Source organism: Lichenostomus cassidix, chromosome 8, assembly GCF_008360975.1.
Source record: "Lichenostomus cassidix isolate B80296 chromosome 8, HeHo_3.0, whole genome shotgun sequence".
Lineage (NCBI taxonomy): Eukaryota > Metazoa > Chordata > Aves > Passeriformes > Meliphagidae > Lichenostomus > Lichenostomus cassidix.
In genome coordinates, this window is record NC_139489.1 from 15,533,963 (window position 1) to 15,551,339 (window position 17,377).

Consider the following 17,377-nt stretch of genomic DNA (forward strand, 5'->3'; position numbering starts at 1 on the left):
TTAATTTACAATAATTTAGTCTTGTGATAACACTGAACCAAGATGCAATATTTCAATTACATTATCTATTCCATGTGTCAAAATTTATGTAGTAACAATGATAGGTATAACTGAAGACACAATGCCACATTTTTTGAGGAAATGTTATCATCCAACTTGTCTCTTGGGAAAAAAAGAAAAATCAATCACTGTAACTAAGGTGTAACCAAAGCTATGCAATATTCTTTGCATGCTTCCATCAGTTTTAAAATTATCTTCTCTATCGTATCAGGAATGCAGAATTATTAATTCTGTCAAAATATATAGCATTTAATACTTGGCGTATTTGAAAAATTAAAAACTGAGATAAAACTTTACATTTGTTCAAAGTACTGCTTATCATACCCACTACCAGAGCTATATTTTTATTTAAGCACCTAGTGCAATATACCTAGGAGATATATAAATGCAAAAATGACAATGGAAAATGGCTGGAAAAGCCCACACAAGCATACACAATCCCAGCTCATACCTTTGAAACACATTTTATCTAAAGGCTAGGTCAAATTCAATTCAATTATATCAGTCAAGCCTTGAATGACTGCAGTGCACTTGACTGTTATTCCTGGACTGCATGCTATGCAATTTACTATACAGAAATTATTTTATATCCAGAAGTAGAAGGAAACCAATTATTTATCCAACTAAGCTACACTCCACTCCCTATTAACTGATTTAAAATTTATTTTAAATACTGGTTTTATTCATAAAGTATCAGTTTTAAAAATCATGTGTTCTGCAGATATGACTGCCTGTGGCCAAACAGTCTAAGCATTAAAAAATGGTAAGGTCCAATCCATCTTTAGGCTGACAGATCATAACATCTTAAAAATCTTGAACATCAGTATTTTTGCAAACTATCAGCACTTGCTATAACACCCTTACTACACTTCATCTTGAGGTTACTACAGAAGAAATGAGGTGATAATTGCGTATTAACATAATTATTTGGTAATCCCTCCAAGCAAGCTTCCTAGGTCACTCAGTAATTCAGATCAGATGCAACCTTCCTGTCATCAGATCTATGCTGTCCACTTTCTGTTCATTAATAATTCTTTTTGATAGGAATGTACTTAATTCCATTGTTTTATGTACATTATTAATTGTATTTATTACCAGTAGGTTCATGACCTTTCCAAGATCTTATTTCGCAATGACAACCTTTACTACGCAATAGGGTCACACACCAAATTAAGAGCACTGCCTGCATGCAATGCTAGCTCAGTGAAGCTTACACTTCAGTGCTAACTATGCTGTTGCCTACTAGCTGTTGTAGGCAAGAGATCTGTCAGTCTCTGTTGCAAGCCCCGTGTTATTTTATAGGGATTTACAACCAATTTGAAAGTACATCGGAGCTGAAAAATTAAGATGGAAGAATTTGGTTGCGTTTGTGAAAAGCATGAAGTGCTTTTATGGGCTCTGATATCAAGTTTCTCAATAAATTCATACATACGAGCCAATGAGCTAAAAGCACAGATTGACTATTAAGTAGCACAAAAACTCAGAAGCCATCTCCTAAATGGATTGGATCTAATCAGCCTAGTTAAAGAAACTAAAGAAATACAGTATCTTTCAGCAGTTTTGTAATGAAGGCAAAAGTATACTTCCCCCGTGCTCGGTAACTCCTCATAAGTCAAGTTCTTAAAGCAGGTATGTGAATAACCAGGACACTCAAGTGATTATTCAAATATTCAAGAAATAGGAAAGGTGCTTCAGCTTTGCACTGTTCTCATTTAGATTTTTCTTCAAGACTTCATTATGTGAATAGAGGAAACTAACAAAACCTATCATTTTTCCACAAGCGTTCTTGTAACAAAGTTTTCTCAAGTGACAGATTATCTTAAAGATGATGGAACCAAAGTCACAGATTTTTAGGCAACAAGCAGCAGACCAGAGAGAGTTTAAGTACATCATGGCACAGGGCTAAAAAATCAGCTCTTTCCATTCTGCCCCACCAGAGTCTATGCTTTAAAACCTTAATCATGGCAAACATCAAACACAGAACTTCTGACAAAAGAGAAAGGTTTAAGAACCTCTGGAAAACGAAGATTTGTACAGAGTAGCAGAGGAACTAGTAGCGTATCAGCACAAACCAGCCCCATCCTGAAAAAAAAATTTAGAGGACAGCTGCACAATATTTTTGCCTCTTCCATATAGTAACGCACACAGTTTATACCTCTGGAGCTTTGGGTGTTATCTAGCAACATTAATACCCAAAAATCAATAAAATCATGATACTCTGATCATTAGAAGAATACCTATTACTTGTTTTCCAGTTTATTTTTTTTTTAAAGCTATCCTGATCCACCCTTCAGGTGGAAATAAAACCACAAAGCCTGACAAGTAGAGGAAAAGTCAGTGATTCACCTTGCCTTCCTCCAGCTTCTATTTGTGTTTGCAAATTAAGTTGTTGAAAGTATATTTCCTTCTGCACAGGAGAAACACAATTTGTAGACTGCCTTACTTAGCTTTGAAACCTACATATCCACCTTAACACTTCTGCATTTTTTTCAAACTTCGGTAGTGAAGAGACAGCTTGTTTAATATGTGCAACAGTGTGAGTACTGCCCCCCACCTCCTTTACATACAGTCCACAGTTATTAATCTAGCTACAACATGAAGAGTTCTACTCAAAACTAGCTATCTTCAATACAATTCAAATCCACAGCTGTTCACAAAAAATACAAACACTGGAAAACTCTCACAGCTAACTAGATTGTCACACTAAAATTGTTTAAGCAGTATGAAATATTACTGACACATTTGTATTATACCTAAACGAATATAAAGTTACTGCCACCCACAGTATAACCCTTCGTTATACTGTTGAAAGGTTCACTGAGCTGTCAAGTATCTGCAAAAAAGTTGACTAAAGAGAAATTCTCCATTATAGAGGCGCCATGACAAAAGCAGCTCATCTTTTCCGTAAGATTATAATTGGGAAAAACAAATCTGAAGCACACTTTTTAAAAAAGTTTATTTTCCTTAAACTTAGTTCCTAATGAAACAACGTCTTCAAAAGCTGTCTGTAAGGAACAGTAAGGAAAGCAAAAAATTCCTCAGAAATGTCAAAATTTCAGAAACTTGATTTCTGGTCCAAAACAGCTAAGAATGATACATTAACATCTCATGTGAAAGGAAACTGAACACAACTTAGGAATGACCATCTAACAATTGGAAATCGCAAAAGAGAATTCCATTACTGCCACCAGCCATTCTTAATCTTACTCCTCTCTAGTATTGATTTGCTTGGGAAAATAAACCAGTTTGTCACAATGGGGGGCATAATGCTAAAATTCAATACTGAAATCAATAAAAATAAATGACAATACAATTTAAGTGTCACAAGAATCACATGTATCACTATAAAAAATACTCTTCTAGTTTTAAGTGCTCATGCAGCAGTTTAAGATGGTTTCATTGGCAGATGCTTTTCAAAATGAACTAGGTATTTCTAAAAGATGACTAGCCCAAGATGTTGAATTTGGTAACTTAAGAACAGTCACACATTGTCTGGCAACTCCACAGGCTTCTGTAACTCCAGCCCAGCATTCCACAGCCCTGTTCACAGAGGACAGCCAGACACTTAAGTCTTCATGTTCCTGCAGCTCTCTAATTTGGATTTTTAGTAGTGCAATCTAGTTTGAATTGCACTGCCATTAGCTCTACTAAAGATGAGAACAACAATCAAATATTGAATTGTCCTAAATGCAGACATACATGGTAATGACTAGCTGTATTCCACTAGAAGACATAGAAGTATTAAAAACACAGAATTAATGCTCTGTGAAAATACACTGTTTTTCACCTAAACTGTTCCCTTACTTTTATATGCATAAATTCTCTTCCTTGATGCCATCTCACGTGCTCACACTCTTTCTCTCTAAAGAAACTAAATGTTTGAGAAAACATTATTAATCTCTTTCATAACCATTAACTGTGTTTTTCAGTGAAATGCATTCCTATGCCTTGAGTATGGCACAAAAAATTGCTTTTATCTAGACACATTAAATAATTGTATTAACCAGCAGCCAGAAAGTTTTTTTCATTACAGTCTACAAATGAAAGTCCTGCTCCTATCCTTGCTGTAAGACATCTTTATCAGGCTGCCAAAAAATTAAGGGTTGTGACCAGTGGTACAAAGTGTGGACAGCCAGGTACTAAAGCTGCACCCTGAGACCCAGTGGGTCCCACACTGCTCCACATCTTCATTAATGACAGGGATGACGGGGCAGAAGGTACCCTCAGCAAGGCTGTTGGTCACACAAGACTGATACACCAGCAGGCTGTGATGCCATTGAGAGGGACCTCAACAGGATGGACAATGGCACTGCACAAGATTGCTACAGGTTCCTTCCAAGCTCAACTATTCTGTGATTCTGTTTTAGTACACTTTGCCACACAGGATCCCAAATTTTGCTGCAGCCCTCTTTAGAGTGCTCCATGTGCTCAGACTATCCACAATCATTCAATTTCAAACTATCATCAATAGAGGCACAAAAGTAGTTTAATTTGAAAACGTTTCCAACTACCAACTTTGAATGTATCATTCTGACAGCTGAAGAAAATAACACAAAATTATTAGGCATACAGTAAAAGCTTGTTCTCTCTATCCCAAGTTACACAGAATATTTTAACACCAAACCTGTAGTTTGATGCTCCTCTCCCTTCTACCTCTCTTCCAGTGATCCTGTTTTCCTCAGTTCTCTCACTAAATAGTATTTTCACTGAGTAGTATTATCACACTCAAATTTAGAGACATGCATTTCCCAAGTCCCACCTCATTTTCTAGTTGTATTTCTACAATTTTAGATTCTCACAGGACAAATTCCTCTTCTTCACCTCCATATATTTAAATGCCTTCCTGATCTGTCACACCTCAGAGAGGCTTCTCAGTACAGGCAATACAGTAAAAGTATTTCCTCCTTACTACCAGAAGTACTCCTCACTGCTACCAGCAATGTTAATCTCCAGTCACAGTGAGTGAGACATTTCACAAAGAAACTGTGTTTACGAAAGTATCTGCACTCTTCCAGACTTTAGGCTCACCACTGTGGTCTGTACATGGGGCATAATACTAAAATTAAAGAACCTGCTGACCATTGCAGAAGATTTTGGCTTGCAGTGAAGATGAAGTATTTTCAACATGGCATCATTTACTGTCAAATTTCTGTGCTATACATTGGAATTATGCTTTTCTTCGCAGGAAAGCCAGTTTAAGTAATTCCTGCCTTCTTCCACTCCCACAAGTTCTTTCTTTCCCACTTTATCAACCATTATCCAGTTTAAAAGGCTGGGACCCAAACACTGCTGAATTGGCACAGTAGAGAGGTGACAACTACGAGTAAGGACACAAACTTTTACCAGTTTTGTTGACAGAAAAATCCATTGGGGAATCTTTTCCTAAAACCCACATGAATAAAAAAAAAAAAGTAAAAATGTAAAGAACATTTCATAAGGCAAAAAAAAAGCTTTGGCCGTCCTCCATTTAACTGCAGAATGCAGCAGTATAAAGAATACTACTATGAAGCAAATTTTATGTTCTAAAATTACTTGAACTAAACTAATCAATTGAAGCAAAATGCTAGAAGTAAATGCTAAAATAATTCAACTGGGGAACATTAAATACATCTTCTGAGAATACTATTAACACAAGCAATACTCTTAAATTACATATTAGACATGATAGCTAGATTTTCCATAGAGACATACAAATGCAAATCCTTCCAGTAGGTTAAATAAAAAGTATTCTCATTTCTAAAACACATAACTAACTTCCAGAAATTTAAAAACTAATTTACTCCCCCTTAACCTAGTTTTACAGGATCAGCCACCTTATCTGCTCAGAGACAAGTCCTTTTGAAGCCAGGTACTGCCACCAAGTGGTGGTGAAATTTGGTATGCAAATCCAATTATTCCCCACGTGTAGAGCATACACAACTGAAAAATGCTCCTGCAGCTGCCAAACATGAGCAATTCTCTGCTAACACAAGGCACTTAAAAATTAATCAAAGCAGAACCCAGATATCCAAATCTAAAACTGATCTTCAGTGTAAAACAAAGGTTTTTCCAACAATTTGGTCCTTTTGTTCAGACACTGCTCGCAAGCAATTGGGTAAAGAATCCTTTTTTCCAATACAATCCAATATATATCAATAAAACAATAATTAGGTGTTTTACATAACTTTATGCAAATCCCCAATGACTACAACTGTATTACCAGAGAGGTCTTATTTTCACCATAATCCAAAATTTCAGGAAAAAGTGAATTCAGTAACTGACATGAAAGAACTCTTAAGGTATAAACACACAGCTTGTTATCTGGATAAGCCACTCAATCTACTTTAAGTACTATGTAAAGATCACAATCAGACTGGGAGGAATCTTTAGAAATCAGGTATGTCTGACTATTTTTACAGGAATATTTCTCAAGTTAACTAAACAATATTGTTAATTATCTGCATGAACTGGTTGTGAAGTGTCAATCCAACAGACTCCAGATGAAAACCTGAATGACAACAACATGATGCTGTATAATGGATTTACAGAGTGACTTTCTTCAAGACTACAGATATTAAGAATAGTTTAACCCAATTAATATCTTTTAACTTTGGAACAATTTGGACCTTATTTCCTGTTATACTGACTAAAAGGTGTCATTCTTTTTATCCAGCATGACCTGGAACACATCTAGCAGTTTCTCATGATTTTTGCTTTTTTCGGCTGATAACCACTTGCTGTACAAATGTTAATGTTATCACAAATTTGAAGACTTGTATCTCCTACTAGTGTAGAGAGATTTTTTTTAACTTCTACAGCATGGTATCTTTCCCAATTATAAAAACACTTACTGAAACAAACACTCTGCTTTTACTAATTTAATTTAGAATCTTAATGAATTGCATTAGCGATATTCACTCATCCTTATCAGCAAACTGCTTCTCATCCTCAGCGTTCCTTCAGTGACCAAGGATTAAAAAGCTAGTCAGAGTCTAAGCAGCAGTACCAGGTAAGGCAAAAAATGCCATCTTGTACCTTTTCAGACTAAGAAAAAATTGCACTGTGAACACATTGAGACCAAACTTATTTTTTTCTAACTTTCCCCCGAATTTAAAACAAGACAGATTCTCCTGTGGAGCTCAGAAGATGCAGTCTGTAAATCAGAAAATTTGAAAACAAATACTACAGTTACCCCCATAAATTACACTCACTGTAAACAGTATCTTATACCTGTATGTTTTTAACTAGTAACAGATTATTTATTTCCAAAAGTCAGGATATGATATATTTTACATTTGCCTTAGGAAAGTGAATGATTTGAAACAATAAGAACAAAACCCCAAATCCTTTAAAAAAAAACACCTACAAGGAAAGCACACTAGCAGAGTCATCAGGAAATGCATTCTGGTCGAGTGTACAAGAAAAATGTTTAAGCAAACCATTAAATCACATTTTCAGCTATTGCTTTGAAAGACATAAGCTTACACAAAAAGGCAAATCTGTGCTGAGCTGTGGGAGTGAAATTTATTGTTTAAAAGTCCACAAGATGTTGCAGCCACTACACTCATGAGTGGAGACTGAAGACAGAGGCAGCTGGGAAATGCAGGCTTTTCTTGAAAACAAACTCTTTCAGTCATCCCTGCTGCCCCTCTCTGAACCTTCCTCAGCTCTGCTGTTTTTCAGTCACAGGACTAGACTAGTACTCAAGGAGCAATACACATTGCAATGCAATCCAACTATGGTACACCACAAATTTGTAGAACTGGATCTGGCTTTTGTTTAACAAAGCACAGTAATTTCATTGATTTACAGACTATTCAGTTGTCATTTTTACAGAACTTTGGGATCCTCAAGATCTCCTCCAAGCAAGAAGAATACTGATCATTGCACTGTTTCATTTATTTTTTTATATATTTTTCTGTCCTCTTGCTGTATATGCAATACTACAGGCCTTCCCCTCAGAGACCAGCTTTTTTCTTCCAAACAGAGTTAACCATCATTAAGACAAAAGGTCTTCAGAGTTTCATTCAGAAAACTTTATGCTTACAAACACACACTCAGTTATTTATACATTAGACTTTTCAACTAATTTTCTGTATTTAAACCAGTAATTAGATAGCACACAAATTAAAAAGAACAGAACATAAATGGTAAGCATTAAGTACTGAAAGCATTAGAACGCACATGAAACAGTTTGAATTTTACTGTCAATTCAAGTCCCTTTCCCAGCCACAATTCTTGCTTTACACTCATCCTCAGATAAAGTATTTCCTTCTGCAGTTATATTAATTTGTTTTCTCAAAACAGCACATTCCTGAAACCAGCAAAGTCAGGCTAAGGCAGTAAACATCCCCTACACTTCAGTATATGTGTAACATAGCAGTAGAGCTTATTTTTAATTGTTCATAGTTCAGAAGACAATTCAGAATACATTCATAATCAAAGTCCTGAATCACTTATACCTAGGGTCAACACTCAACAGAAGAATTATTTTAAATTCCCCACAAAGCACTCTTCCATAGTCAGTATTTTAAAGTTGACAGCAATAGCTCTGAAGAAGCCTTGGTGGAACAAAAGATACGAACAAAGCAGCTCATGTCTATTTTAAAATGTACATACTGCAATTTCAGGGCAATGTCAAAGTCTGCATGTTTATTGGAGTTTGGAATTGAGGAACAAACTCATATAAGCAAATGGGATCTCCCTCTCAGCTCTTCAAAACATCAAGCCACTGCAAGCAGCTGCATTCTGAGATGGCACATTAGCCAAACTGCAAGCAGGAACCCTGAGAAGACAGCTTTGGTTTGTAACGGAAGCCACTGTACTGGAGTTCATCACGCCAAGCCTCCAAAGGAGAGAATCTACTGAACTGTGGGGCCTTATCTAAAGATTCTCTTGAAAGACTCAAGTTAAAACAGATTAAAGCTCTTTGCTACATGTTTCACATAATTATGTGGAGCAGAGATTAAAATTATAGCTCAAATTACTCCCAGAGTGGCAGGTAAATGAGAGAGAAAAAACCCTAAGCTTATCTAAATTCTTTTTCTCAAAATAACAGAGGAAGGGGTTGGGGGGAAGGAGGAAAATGCCAGTTACAGAAAACTTTTCCTAGATGGACACCTTGCAATTGCAAATGGACACAAGTTTTACCAGCAGTAAATTTTCATATACTTTGTCTTTCAAATAGCTTGCAAATGGGTTCCTAAAGCCAGAAAGGTGGGGGGGGGGGGGAATTCCAACAGAATTTCATTATTTGAAACTTGAAATGCTGTTATGATAGTTGGTTGAATTTTCCATACAGTTATTTATTAATACACTAAGTGCAAGTTTAACATGCATGTTAACATGCAAGTTTACAGTGCAAAGTACACTTTCAATACTTTGAAACCAGGTGGATAATATGTAGAGGGTGAAATTAATTTAAAGTACTCATAATTTTAGCTCTCAACAGCTAGCAGAACACCTTGCTGGTTTTTGGACTATAATATTTTATGGAAGAAAAACATTAATTATCATAGTAATATTAAATAGTAGGGGAATGTCTTTTGTTCCTCTTCTGGTTTCATAGAAGTAACACTGCATAAATTACAGTAATCAAGATACAAATTTCAAGAGAATTTCCACTGACCACTTATCTGCATGTTTAGCAGTATATGCCAATGACATTTTGTGGGAAAAAAACCACCAATACCAAACTCCTACTCACCTTTGCTTGTTTGATTCACATTATGCTGTAAGATCCACTTCCACATTAAAACAAACCTGCAAAATAAAACAAGAACTTACTGTGCAGCTGTCATTGTTCTCTGCTTGTGTCCTAGATTATCAGACAACAGGCAAAGCAGAGAGGTAAGAAATCCACAGACATAAAACCATTCCATGTTTTTCATCCCAGGGTAAAAACATCAAAATTCCAGTGGTCTTCTCTCAAACGTGTAATTTCCAAATAACATAGCTACTGGCATTTTAATTTAAAAATCCACCAAAAAGTTGTATCAAACATAAACATGCTACTAAACTAAGGGGGCAGAACAAGGGAAAAGAAGTTGTGTGGCAAGAAAAGCTCTGCATTTGCTGCTAGTGCCTCCAAAGCCAGCTATCTTAAGCTCCCTGAATGAGGAATGATGCACAGAAAGGAAATGGTTACAAATGAAAGCTTTTTTAAAATCTTTTTAGCAAAAACGATCAGCACAGCTGAGGGTAAGTGCTGGAGCACTTTAGGCTGAGGCGTTTTTAATTCCTCACCTTTTTTTAGGGCAAAGCTGTGTTTATTATTCTAAGGCCTATTTTAAAATTGTAACTTATTTGCCTTCATGAAAATTGATCAACATCAGATGAACTTCAGTTTTGCTCATGTATCTTTAGAACTAACTATACAAGTTATTTTTCACTTCTTATTTGGAAATTTGAAAGAGACTCCAAAAGTCACTGAAGCTGCATAAAAGAATGGATGTGGGTACAGTGTCTCCACAGAACTGGGTCTACTAATAGGCACAACTACTGCCATAGCACTTTAGACAAGTATAGGTTACTTTTATCTAGACTATAAGTTTAGGCATCATCAAAATTGATTCTGAATGAGATAACTATCCTCACATACTGGCTAGGCTTCCTGACCTCATTCTATTCACATACAACTTTTTGATTCAGAGTTCCCCAATCAACCTGCAACTGCCTCAAAGCCACTTGCCTAAATTACAGAGAGTAAGGGAAGACAAACCTTTCCCAAAAAGTCTGACTGGGTAATATAAAGCAACAGAAGGTAAGTATTTGAGCTCCTTTCCCTGGCCCAAGGATCGTGTCCCAAGTATCATATTAAATTGTAGCTTTATACGTAAATGTTATTCAGTATACATGATCACTTCCCAAATAAGATTCATTACAGAAAACACCCAGAATTCTTTAGTCAGGTTTTAAAGTAGTATTCATTTACCTAGAGAAGCAGAAGTGTTATTTTCAAACAGCAGCAGAGCTTTACTGTATGTTACAGAAAGTAAAGCTGCAGTTAAATGACCACAAAAATAACAGCCTCCATATATGAAGAGCCAAAACACCTTTCAAAAAACGGGAAAGAAGGTCTATGGTCATGGCTTTACATGATCAAACATTAAGATGAGCACTAAACCAGTGATCTCAGTAAGCCTGGGTACTTTGGCTGGGCAGTGACAACCCCAGCCCAACATTTCTCTCACTGAAGAGCTACAATGACTCTGCCCCCGTGCCAAACAGCCTCAACACCAACATCTTCTAAACATTGCAATTAACTACACATTAGCAGTAACTGTTCTCAACAGATTTCAAGGCTTGCAAGCACAGACTCCTTCCATCATAGCATTGAGCCCAGACAACTGCAGATCGCTGCGGTGATACAGCAGTACAGTCACACCACCCACTACTCTCTGTAACAGCTTGTCCATAGGAACATATTACTTTGGACCAATCAATTTACTTTCTTGACATAAAATGTGAAGTCTTACCCTACACCATCTATTTAGAGAGCATGTACTCCTGTACTCAATGAACGTCCACTTTGCAGAAAACTTAAATGCAAGTACTCTTGCATTTCAGTTTTCTTTGGATCACAGGGAGCTCACAAACCACTGTGGGGATAAATCTGGGGTTATTCTACATCTGGCACAGAGGGAGAGAGAAGGAGAAAAAGAAGATGCACCTTCATAATTTGGATATTGTCCAGCTGAAAGAGAGGTGACAACTTCTACAAAGAGATCACCAGCAAGTAAACTGCTGAAGGACTAAAGGACTGGTCACTGTTGCCCTGCACCAAAAACTTCACACAGCCCTGCAGAATTAACTCCCCTTTTTAGGCTTTCAAACCCTCTGACATAGGAAGTTCCACCCAACATAGATGGTACTTGCAGTGTCATGCAAACATCTCGATGAAGGCAACACAATCCACAACAAGACACCAGACTTAAGCTCAAACTATGGCCAAACTACTGATAGCACTGAGACTGTTTAAAGCCACCCACCTATAGCACTTAACCAGCACTCACCTCTCTGCAAAGGTCTTTCTGCTGTCAAATAAGATTCCTCTCACTCCAGTACAAACAATCAAACTCTAACACCTACTGTTCATTTCAAGGGTGATGACATTTGAAATAACTGAGCATCTGACACTCTTTACCAGCCGATTCAAGAAAGGTAGCTCTTCAAAAATTTCCTTAGGGTAAGGCAAAGATTTCAACATCATAAATGCTTTTGCTCCAATTTGCCTGTCTTAATTCTCATTATCAGGAAAGGAAGTTAGAATGAAAGCTACCCTCCCGTACCAGGTAATAAAATACGGCATTAAAAGGGATGCAGAATTAAGAAATGTAGTTACAGAGCATTCACCTGGAGGCCTCGATATTCAAAGAGAGAGAAGGGGGACCACAGCAGGGAAAAAGGACTGCTGTAAAATGCTCAGGCTTCTGATTAGCGATAAGCAGCTGCCTGCTCTGATAAGGGCAGTGAACAGGAAGTGGAAGAAAACTGAAATGGTGGAGACGAGGGCAATCACAAGTGCACCCCCAGTGATACTAAACAAAAAAAGGCGGACTGAAAACTCTTGTTATAATGAACTACCTCCTAACAACAGCCCCCCTCCCTCTCCAAGGAAAAAGTTTAAGAAACACTAGAATGCAAAGGTGTGCAATGACTACATAAAATTTGCTGTAATCCTGACAAAAGTTGGGTTCCATTTATTTACTATGCAGCCCTTATTTCATAACAAATCTGCAATAACTGACATTTCTACATCTATCTGGGAAAAGACACAATCATTACCTTTAACCACCACCTTCTCCTGGAACACTTGCAGCCAGGAACATAATTCATATAGAAGTTTTTCAGGTTGTTTGTTCAATGTTTTTTTGTTTTGCTGTGTGTTGCTGTTTAACACAAAACTAGCTTTTGCCCCTACAGCTGATTATGCCTGTGTGGGAAGGAAGGAAGAGGAAGAAACAAAGACTAGAATAACTACATTATACATACTACTTTTCTTGATATAAACTGTGGCTAAACAGTCAATTCCACCAGCTTGACATAACATAGCAAAAGGCTTGCAACTGTAGTCTTGGCTTCATAGCTTAGAAAATTTGATTAGTTAGTCAAGAGCAGCAGCTCAGTACATTTATTAGGATATGACCATCCCTGCATTAAATTCAAAAGCAGTGTGTGGGGTGTGGAATAAATTTCATTCTAATATCGGACACAGCTCTGGAAAATATCTATCATCTCACAAAAATCTGACAATCCTAAATGTCAATGCAGAAAAAACCAGCCAGCAGAAAGCAAAGATTACTCAAAGAAAAGGCTATTACAAGAAATCCAGAAGTTCCTGACAAAAGTGTACATACAGTATAAGGGATACAATAACTTCAGAAGAGGACTGAAATGGCAAAAAATTAGCTGACGAGTCTCCTACATCAGCTAATAGAGCTGAAAAGCTCTTTAAATACAAACCTATACTGCCATTTTCCAAACAAGTAGTCAGCAATGACCTTGTCTGTACAAAATGTAGTTTCCTGCTTTCTGTGTGCAAAAGGAGCTTTGATTGTGTTTGATTTCTATTTAAAAAGTATAAAAATAACTTAATCTACATTCAGTACCCACAAATATCTAGAACTAACATTCAGTGTAGATTAAATAGTCCTTTGAATTTAAATATGAGGTTTTCTAAAACCACAAAATTAATTCCCTTTGGGAATTTCCAGAACTTCTCAATCTATGCAATTCCAACTGTAGTTTAAACAACTGAATTATAAATGCCACAATCACATTTACCAAAATTAAATTAGTAAAGAAAAATAATAATCATTCTTCTTAAAATAGTTAATGAAGAGCAATACTTAAGAGCAGGTATTATACTGAAGCGTGAATTATCCAGAAGTCAAATTAAGCAAAAGCTTAACACTTTATAACATGAAGAGACAAAATTTAAGTCTTTTTACTGGAGATGCTTCTGACTTCAAAGAATCCGCAGTGAGTGAACAAAATCAAGCAGGGACTGCAAGAGAGAAGACTGCCTCTTGCATTTTGAATCTCCTGCTAGATTTTGAGAGTTATCTGAAAAATAGTTCAAAGAAGTTACACTTCTTCCTTTGTCTATTCATCACAGTAAAAGCTACATGCACAGTTCCCAAAGCTGTGGTAGGGCTTTCACGTGGAAGTGTTGAAATGTCTCATTTTTCTACTCGTAGAAAGTTTTGCTTTTTGACAACACTCCGTATGGGATGGTGAAGCACTTCAAGGAAACGTGTGACAGCATAGGAAATGAACACAACTGATCATACCTCAGACTGAGAAACTGTTTCAGTCCAAACAAGATTACAAGTAGTTGAATGCAACATTAATAAGAGTATCACAGTAGGGAAAAAAGTAGTCTGAGAGAGTAGCTTGAACGGAAAAAAAAAGAACCTCTGTTTATACCATCAATTAGGTCAAATGAGATTTAATTATTATTTCAAAAATGTGTATACAGTAAATTAAAAAAATTGAAAATCCATCACAGCAAGAAGTATTCTAGGTAAGCATAGGTTTGGACTAACAAAACATATTGGTTGAAAAGGTTATCTTCCCTCTGTATCACTAAAGAGAGCAGACACAAACATTCAAAGACGTACACAACAGGCATACAATAAAGATGCAAAGATGTCTACAGAGAAGCAAGGGGAAACAAACAATTTGAGAGCTATTTACTCTGAGTGTACATTATATAGAAAGCAAATATGTAACAACCAACACACAAATGAAAGCATCATAAAAACACTGAACTGAAACATCACTTTGAAGATAAGAGTCCTAAAAATATATAGAATTTCTTGTTTCTGAAGGTTACTTATCAATGCAGTTTCTCCCCTCAGTTAAGATGGGTGCAATATTCTAAGTATCATTGATAAGAAAAAGTTTTTAGTCCCATCAATACTCAACTAAATTGAATGGCATCCTTCACAATGAGATCTACCATAAGCAATAAGCTACAGAGAAATAATTTACCTTCTTTACAGTTTCTCTACCCGTTAAAGCTACAGCTCAACCTACCACTCACATAATAAACATCCACACATTTTCAGTCACTCTTCAGTCTATCCATCTTAACCACATGAACTAGCTCTTCATTTGCTGCACTGATATACCTTAAATATAATAGCTTTTCTCAAATAGGGAAAGCTTAAAGCACAGAATGACATCATCTCTCCATTCCACTCCAAACTACTAATGGCACTGTACACATCCTCAGCATCATCCTTGACTCTGAACATTCCTCCGTTCATTATACTGTCAGCAAAATCTCATCAATATATAACCTGTGCAAGAACTGCCTTTACCTTCCAGTAAAACACTCTGTGCCCCATCTGAATTTTTATACAGATATATTTCTTCACCATATCATCATGTAAGCTTTACACAGAGCACCTCCAAATACAGTGACATACCCTGTGACTGTAAGCACTGCATAAAAGCATTCCAGAAAACACTCAGTTACATACCTCACAAAAATTTGATCATGGTTTCTTAACAATTTTTAGTCCAAGTTTGCACACCCATTTCTCATCTGAAACATAACTGAAAATGCAAACCAGGAAAGGCTGATCACTGAAGTGCTTCTATAAAAAACCAACAGCCTTAATTAAAAAACATGCATTTTGTGTCTTAAAAAAAAGCAAGCTTTTAGAAATATCTGAGGCAGCTCATTTTAAGAAAACAGCCTCTTATATTTCATGGTTTGTTTTTAAAATATCAAACTGTACAGTGATTTTAGACATTTGTAGTGTTGTCCTCTCCTTTCTCCAGAACTACAGAATTTTAATCAAAACATGAAGCAGGCCAAGTTAAGCATAAGATTAAAAAAAGTTTAAGCTAAGGTTGTGTCCATCAAATCAGTGCATCTCCTTTTGTGTACCAGCAAGCAACACCATTCTAGAGTTCAAACATGTCTTTACATACTATCCATTTTTCTACAACTTCAAAGTTTTATCTTATGTGTTTTTGGCACACATGCCTGTAAATATTTTATCAGCCCCACCTCTACTGAATGAATCCAGTGCCTTTTCAGTCAAGAAGTCCAACAGAGAACTTCACCAGACCCCCAAAAGATCAAAAAAGTACAGAAAAATGGGATCTTGTCCCATCACACATATGGGACTTTGATGAAGAGCAGCCAGAGTTTACTGTCAGTCCATACCTGTCATCAATCTGCCACCTGTGGAATCCTGATAGAGACAGAAATTCATCAATTAATCTTCACACATTCACTGAACTTGACATATCCCTTCCCTGATGTACTGCATAACACAGCTCTGAAATTCCTTACTGTAACTGCAATCTATTAATCAAAAACCTGCAAAAAGTTTACTACACAATGCATACACTTCTATCCTTATGAAATAAAATACAATAGTTTCCCAAGTAGATGCCACTCTATAATATGACCCTTATTTATACATATATATCTTGATCCTTATTTATAAATCTTCAAACAGGAATTAGGTTGGACATATTTATTTCTAACCCAAAATATAAAAACTTTTCTAAAAAAAGCTTTGCTGTATGCAGAAAAAACCACTCAGGGCTTAATTTCAGAAAGCCAAAATTATGTTACCAGATACCACGTATTTTGTGAAATAGTATCTCTGCACTGGTTTTTTCTCTGCAAGTTGTTTTATAAGGACATTATGTTTATTATTAAAATTTAAAATCATTAAGCAATTTTTTAGTGCAGAAAAGGCCATAACAAGGTTTTAAAAAATACCTACTAGAAATTCGTTTCTTCATTAAATAGATTGACATTCTAAAACAAGGTGCCTGATGACATCCATTAATATCTAAATGGATTAATATATCTGTTCCCTTTAAGGACACTTTTGCTTCAAGGCAGTATCTCACACAACATTTCTAACAGTAGTTAAATCAGCACATTAATAATCACGCCATGTTGTTACTGTAGCAACAATGATTTCTGGTAGCCATTTTCTTTCCAGCTTTAACAGTGTTTCAAAGCCAACAGTCCTTCTTGCAACCTCTGTATAAAGCCAAAGGCAGCAAACTGCTCAGCAGTTTTCTCCAGCTACACTCACTCTTCAGATGCCTCCCTCCAGCCTGTCTGCAGCCCAATGCACTCACCTAGCAGTACTCTCTAGCGCTAGACGCCACTCAATTTCACTTCACTCTAAAGGAAATGTAACAGCATGGCAGCTCCTTTTAAAAAACCCCAAACATCCAACCCCCGGATTTAGGAGACTGAACAGATTGCTACTAAAGGATACTTTAAGGGGAGAGCAGCGCTGCAGTTCATTATTTTCACCTGCAGGCGCTAAGAACACACAGCCCAACACAG